This window comes from Parus major, linkage group LGE22 (genome assembly GCF_001522545.3).
Source record: "Parus major isolate Abel linkage group LGE22, Parus_major1.1, whole genome shotgun sequence".
In the NCBI taxonomy this organism is placed as follows: domain Eukaryota; kingdom Metazoa; phylum Chordata; class Aves; order Passeriformes; family Paridae; genus Parus; species Parus major.
The window spans coordinates 765724-771945 of NC_031798.1; positions in this window are offsets into that span (position 1 = coordinate 765724).

Sequence of the window (6222 nt, forward strand, 5' to 3'; positions counted from 1 at the left end):
TAGGAAAACCTTCCAATTAGTGTTATCTACAGAAGAGATTTATGGTTTAAAAAATAATTAGTTAAGAGAACTTTACTGTACAAGACAAAGTTAAGTTAAAGTATATATTTTCTATTTGCTTGTTTTTTCCACAATTTTAATAAGGTAATTTTAATGTGAGTCCTTTTGTTATATAAAACACATATAACTGCATATATACCAATTTGGATTTTAGATTTTAGTTTAAAAATTGGACTTGATGCTTCTGAAAAGTGCTACAAAAGCTGGATGACAACTCACCAAATCCCATGTTGTTGTGGTTTTTCTCTAGAAAAACTACACTTTTAAATCCTAAGCAATTTAAGCATATACTAGGCAAATTCCTGTTATGAATAAGTATTTTTAGTAACATTTGCAGTTATTGTGGGTTATTCTCAAAGCTAGATGACATAGAATTGTGATGGATTTGTTACATTTTTATAATCTTTATAGTGAATCCATGTTACTGTTATATTGTGTTTAAAAGGTATATATCAAACTTTTAGTTGCTTTTTTGTAGTAACAGAATAAGATTAAGTTATGTTTTTATTTAATATAGATTAAATGTTAATAGAATTAAGGATAGTCGAGTTTTGTAATGTTTAGGCTTGAATGTTTTTAAGTTAAGTTTTCTAACTTAGATATTCTTTTAAGGTTAAGTTTGTTATTTCTTTTTGTCATATATAATTATTGTTAGGTTTAAATATTGTTTAATTAAAATTGTTTTATGTTTTATTGGAGACACTTGTCTAAACTACAAAGTATAGTTATTTTTCTAGAGAGATGAAGACCGCCACAACTGAAACAGCAGTGATGGAACACTGGTGAACACCTGCTTGTGGACAGAGTGTTTCCAGAATTTTAAGAAGATGTATCATTGTTGAAGATCAGCTGCCATGGGAGAGGCTTCAGATTAAACCAACTGCTGCATGGTTTGATTGGTCTGGTACCTAAGGCTTCTGATCATTTTCTTTGTACAAATGCATTTTAACAGTTTTCTGTGCTGTAAGCATCTCATAGCTGCTACTATTGAGAACCTTGTTCTAGAAATTAGTTAAGAGGCATCTTTCCAGTTTAAAGCCAGGCCCTGGCCAAGCCTTGACTTTACCTGGATAGAATGTTTGCCAGCAGATCCAGATGTTTTCTGTCCCAAATCAGTATTTGAGTCACTTTTTGACTCAACAATTTGACCCTATTAATATGACAGCTGGATCAATTTTGAAGTGGGCTTGGAAAATAATTTCCGGAGATGATTACCCAATCCTTCACTGATTTTTTTTGTTTCTGTTTGTTTGCTAACTATGGGATGCTGGTGTAGTGTTTTAGTAATTGATGGTAGTTTTCTATTACATATGTTATTAATAATGTTTAAGATTTAATTGATTTTTAACTGGTATAAGTTCTTATTAATTGTGTATATGGTTTTGTGTTGATGTTTATACCAGAAGTACATCTCATTTCATTTTTTTTTTTTTAAGAGAATGGGGGAAATGGATGCCCTAAAAGCATTTGATTAATTCATTAACTTCAAGGAGAGAAGTGTCTGTGTTTTGTTGGCAGGCTCAAAAAGGTCATCTGTCGATCTGACCAGACTGTGTGCCTCTGAACACACGAGATCCAGTGAACAGAGAAGTCACCACACAGCCTTGGTACTCCAGACATGGATCAGAAGTGGACCTGTCAGGACACAGTTGTGTCTGAACATTATACCGACAGCTGCCAACAGAAATTTTATGTTGTTATTATGATGTTGTGTCTCTACCAATTTTTCAGGTATCCTTTGTTTTAAGATTTAGAAGGATCTGAAGAACAACCTGAACATCAAAGCCCTCAGTCACCGATCAGCTGCCAGCTGACATCACGGGAGCAGTGAACGTTCCAGGACTGAATCGTGTTAGAGAAATTCTGTAGAAGATCTAAGAAGTGTAGAGACTCCATTTAACTGTATACAAAGCAAATTGTAGTTGTGTGTTTACCCTTTCAGCAAATTGCTTTCACATTTAGACTACATATATACCAGAGCACGTGTGTTAAAGGTAGTTAGATAATAGTTTAAGATAAAGAGTTTAGCCTGTGTAGTAACTGTTATATTAGTATAAACTATAAGTATTCCCCTTTCAAGAGCTAGTGTAAGCATCTTTGAAAGTTCACTTAACGATTGAAGTTTCAGCTGTGAGTTTGCAAATATATTTACATGGAACAAACTGCTTATGGTTAATTGTGTTGTGTATAGTCCTGACCAACTGTCTGCTAGCTAATATCCAGGAGCGACAGAACATATGGGTCACTCTGGCACATTGAACTGGCCAAAGGTCAATGTGTCTAAGCCCAGCCACCCCTGGAGATCCTTTCGCACCTGTCTCATAGGAGTCCCCGAGTGGGATCCTCCAGCATTTAAAGGTTTAACTAATAATGAGACTCAATTGAATCGATTGGCAATGTTGCAAGAGTGCAGTCGCACTGTTGGCTTCACATTAAGACAACTTGAAGCCTGTTGGCAAGCAAAAATTACCAAAGTTCTCAATGTTACAACCCTCAGAAGAATTAGATTTGTTAAGTTCCTCGGGTGGATGGATAATGTTTAAACCCCCGACAAAAAGTCATTCTAACAAAGTAACGTAGCACCGAGCTGCAGTCAGCCCTATAGCTGATCTTGTTACTACCATTGAAAGTAAAGCCTTTATTTGTGTGGTGCAATCTCACAGGACAATTACCAAGGCGATTACCTAGTTCCATATTCCTAATCTGTAGAGATAGAGCATGGAATTAGATTCCTGCTAGTCCACAGAAGACATTGTTATCTTGGGAAACTTAACTTTGTTCCGCCCAAGCCTACATCAGTTGCTGAATGTAGCTAGCAAAATGAAGAACATCAGTCAAAGCGAAGCCTGAATGAATTAAGGCCTAACAACTCTAAAAAGGCTAGCTTGTTAGACTAAGGAAGGATTGAGCTTAACATCCACTATGTTAAGTGAGCTTTTAGCCGATGTGAGCAGCGTACATAATGCAGTATTATAAAATCGAGCTGCAATTGATCTTTTGCTCTTAGCACAAGGACATGGTTGTGGAGAGTTTGAAGGCATGTGCTGCTTGAATCTTACTGATCATTCAGCTTCCATCCATAAGCAACTGCAACAGCTACAGGATGGATTACATGCCCTGAAAGAAGATAGTGACCCCACTGGAAGTTGGTTCGCCAGCTGGAGCATCACCGGATGGTTGAGGTCTCTTGTGCTAGAAGGGGGATGGACTTTACTTATAATGTTAATTGGGATGACAGTTTAAGTTGTGTGTTATCTTATCCAGAGCCTGGTTTGTGCAAAAAGAGAAAGGGGGAATTGTTGCTGTATTTTATATATTGATAAAGGTCTGTCTGCACAAACCAGCCTCTGGGATAAGTCGCAATATTAAAGGCTAAAATCCTTGAAACTTGCCTGCAGAAGAGAGAGTAAAGCAAAACAATATCCTTGTGTGTAGGGGAAAATATGTAAACTTGTGTGTCTTAGCCAATAGTAGCTTGCTCTGCCCACAGACCCTGTAGAACCCTATAAAAGGTGTGCTAAAGATAGAAATAAATGGCATTCACAATTACTTCTGTGAAGACTGGTGAATAGCTTGGGGGTCTTTCAACAATGAACTTCCAGAAATATTCAGAAATAGAAAAATGGTTATATTGTGTTAATATGTATTTGGCTTGCATTGTTCTGTATTTGCATTTGCTGCTGCATTTCTATGTATTGCTCTGTATGTAAATTGGATGTTTATCAGTATTCATATGGATTGTATTTGTACTTGCATTTGTATCTGAATTTGGATATAGTTTCCATGTGTTTTGTTGAAGTTCAAATAAAAAACCTCATTTAATAAAGTTGAATAAACCCTACTACAGATACCGTCATTTTTTTCACTGTATTTCTTTACTTCTCACTTTACTTTTCAGTCTATTTCTAATTTTATTTGTCTGTGTTTCTCTAATTCTGTCTCTGCATTTCTGTTTCTCACTGTTTCTAACACTGTGTGTCTCTGCTTCTCTCTCTCTATGACTATTTCCCTCTATTTCCTTTTCTGTTTCTTTAACTCTATTTCCCTATTTCTCTCTAACTTTATTTCTGTCTTTAACTCTTTCTTTTTTTTTCTCTATACTTCACATCTATTTCTTTTCCTCTCTAACTTTACCCCCAACCCTACCCCTATTTCTATTTCTCTCTATTTCTATTTGTATTTATTTTTCTCTTACTTTATTTCCTTTCCTCTTTAAGCCTGTTTCTGTTTCTCTCTAGCTCTTTTTCTCTCTATTCCTATTTCAAACTCTATTTATTTCTATTTCTCTCTGGCTCTATTTCTCTATTGCTCATTGTTTCTCTTTAACTCTCTTGCTCTCTATTTCTGTCTAACACTTCCTCTCCTCTCTAACTTCCCTTTCCTTTCTAGCCTTAAAGTAAAAAATCAGCTGTAGAACCTTTCAGGCCCCCTCAGAGTAAAAAAAAAGATTTACTCCCCTGGAGCCTAAAAGTTTCTACTGCTGCACCAGACATATATTTTTCTTTCTTCTTTTTTTATATATATGCTATAAGCCCCTACTTAGTGTTCCACATGGGAATAACTAATAAACCTGATTGGTTAACCACTACTCCCATCTGGAGCACTAATTCAATTACATAGACAATAACACAACCTATTACTATAACCAGAGAAACATTTAATAGTATACTCACATAATTACCCAATCTCTCACCACACCTATCACTCACCCCAAACCCAAGCCCTGGAACCACCCACTGTCCATCATCACACCATGCTGGCTCTGCCCCCCCCCAGCTCTGCCCCCCCTCCACCCCTCACATCATTGATGATGTAAACAACGGTGCTAGTTTTTCCAGTATCACATGACTGCATGGGGGCAGCCATTACTCATCAGCATTATACAATAATAATTTAATCACATAGTTACCTAATTGTGCCCAGCTCCACCCTTCCCACCACATCGCACCGCCCTGCCCCACGTGCTGTGCCACGTCATGCTGCTCTGCCACCTGCGCTGACCCCCCACACTGCTCTGCCCCCTGCGCTGCATCATGCTGCTCCACCCTGTAATAAATTAATATATGAATAAAAATTCGAAAAGGTATAAATAAGATATATGTATTTGTAATAATATAAAATACAAAATGTAAAAAGTCCTTCTCCAGGTCTGGTCGGGATTTCCCTCCGAAAAGCAACAGATTACAACCAACACCCAGATAACGAACTCGAGCTGGCACATCAGCTCAGAAAATAGACAGGACGAGGGCCATCAGGAAGACAAAAGGACTGGCTCGGAGAAGATATCTACCTCCGGACCTGAGCAACGCCCTGCAGATTTCTGTTGGGAGACAATCAGGTCAACAAAAAGACAAGCCCCGAAAAGATAATCATCGCCAGACCTGAACACCCCACCTGCCAAACCGGTGTTGAAAAAGCAATCAAGGAGGACAAAGGGAAAAGCACTGCCGAAGATATCCATCGGCACCGGCCCGGATTCCACTACTCTGCCCTGATGACACAAATTGAAATACATACAGAATCTCTTTACATATGAGGAGATTCTGTCCGGACACTTGTTAGCTCTATTTTTCTATGCCAGGAAATCCATTCACCTGACAATCAAGGACACTTGGTGAATGGAGCCTGCTTGGAATTCTAGCCTGAGGACATAAAATCTCTATAAAAACCTAGGCTTGAGAGCCCTCAAACGTGGATTTGGGAACACCTATACCTTTGGTATAGACCCGGTCCACCCAGCGCTGCGCTGCTTATTTTATTGTGTTTTTTTTCTCTCGTTGTTGTTTCTTATCAAAATTGTTTTATAATAAATCTTTTATTTTTTATTTAATCCAAAATTGCATTTATAGCAACCCCACACATCATTGATAGACATTGATAAACACTGCCATTTTTTTCCCCAATCATGTGACTTCTCGGTGCCACCATTTTGTCCTAACCATGGGGGTGCTGCCATTTTTAGGGTTACTGTTATGAAGAAAACACATTTTCAAGCAAGTTGTGTAATATTGGTATTGCAGCGTGATGCTGGTTATAATGTCTACCACAGAGTTAATAATGTTGTTGTTTCTACCCCCATGTTAACTGTATTGAGTTCATCTCTTACCCAAGTGTTGTAATCCCCTTCTGGTTGGGTCACTGCCGCTGCTACCCAGCATGGTG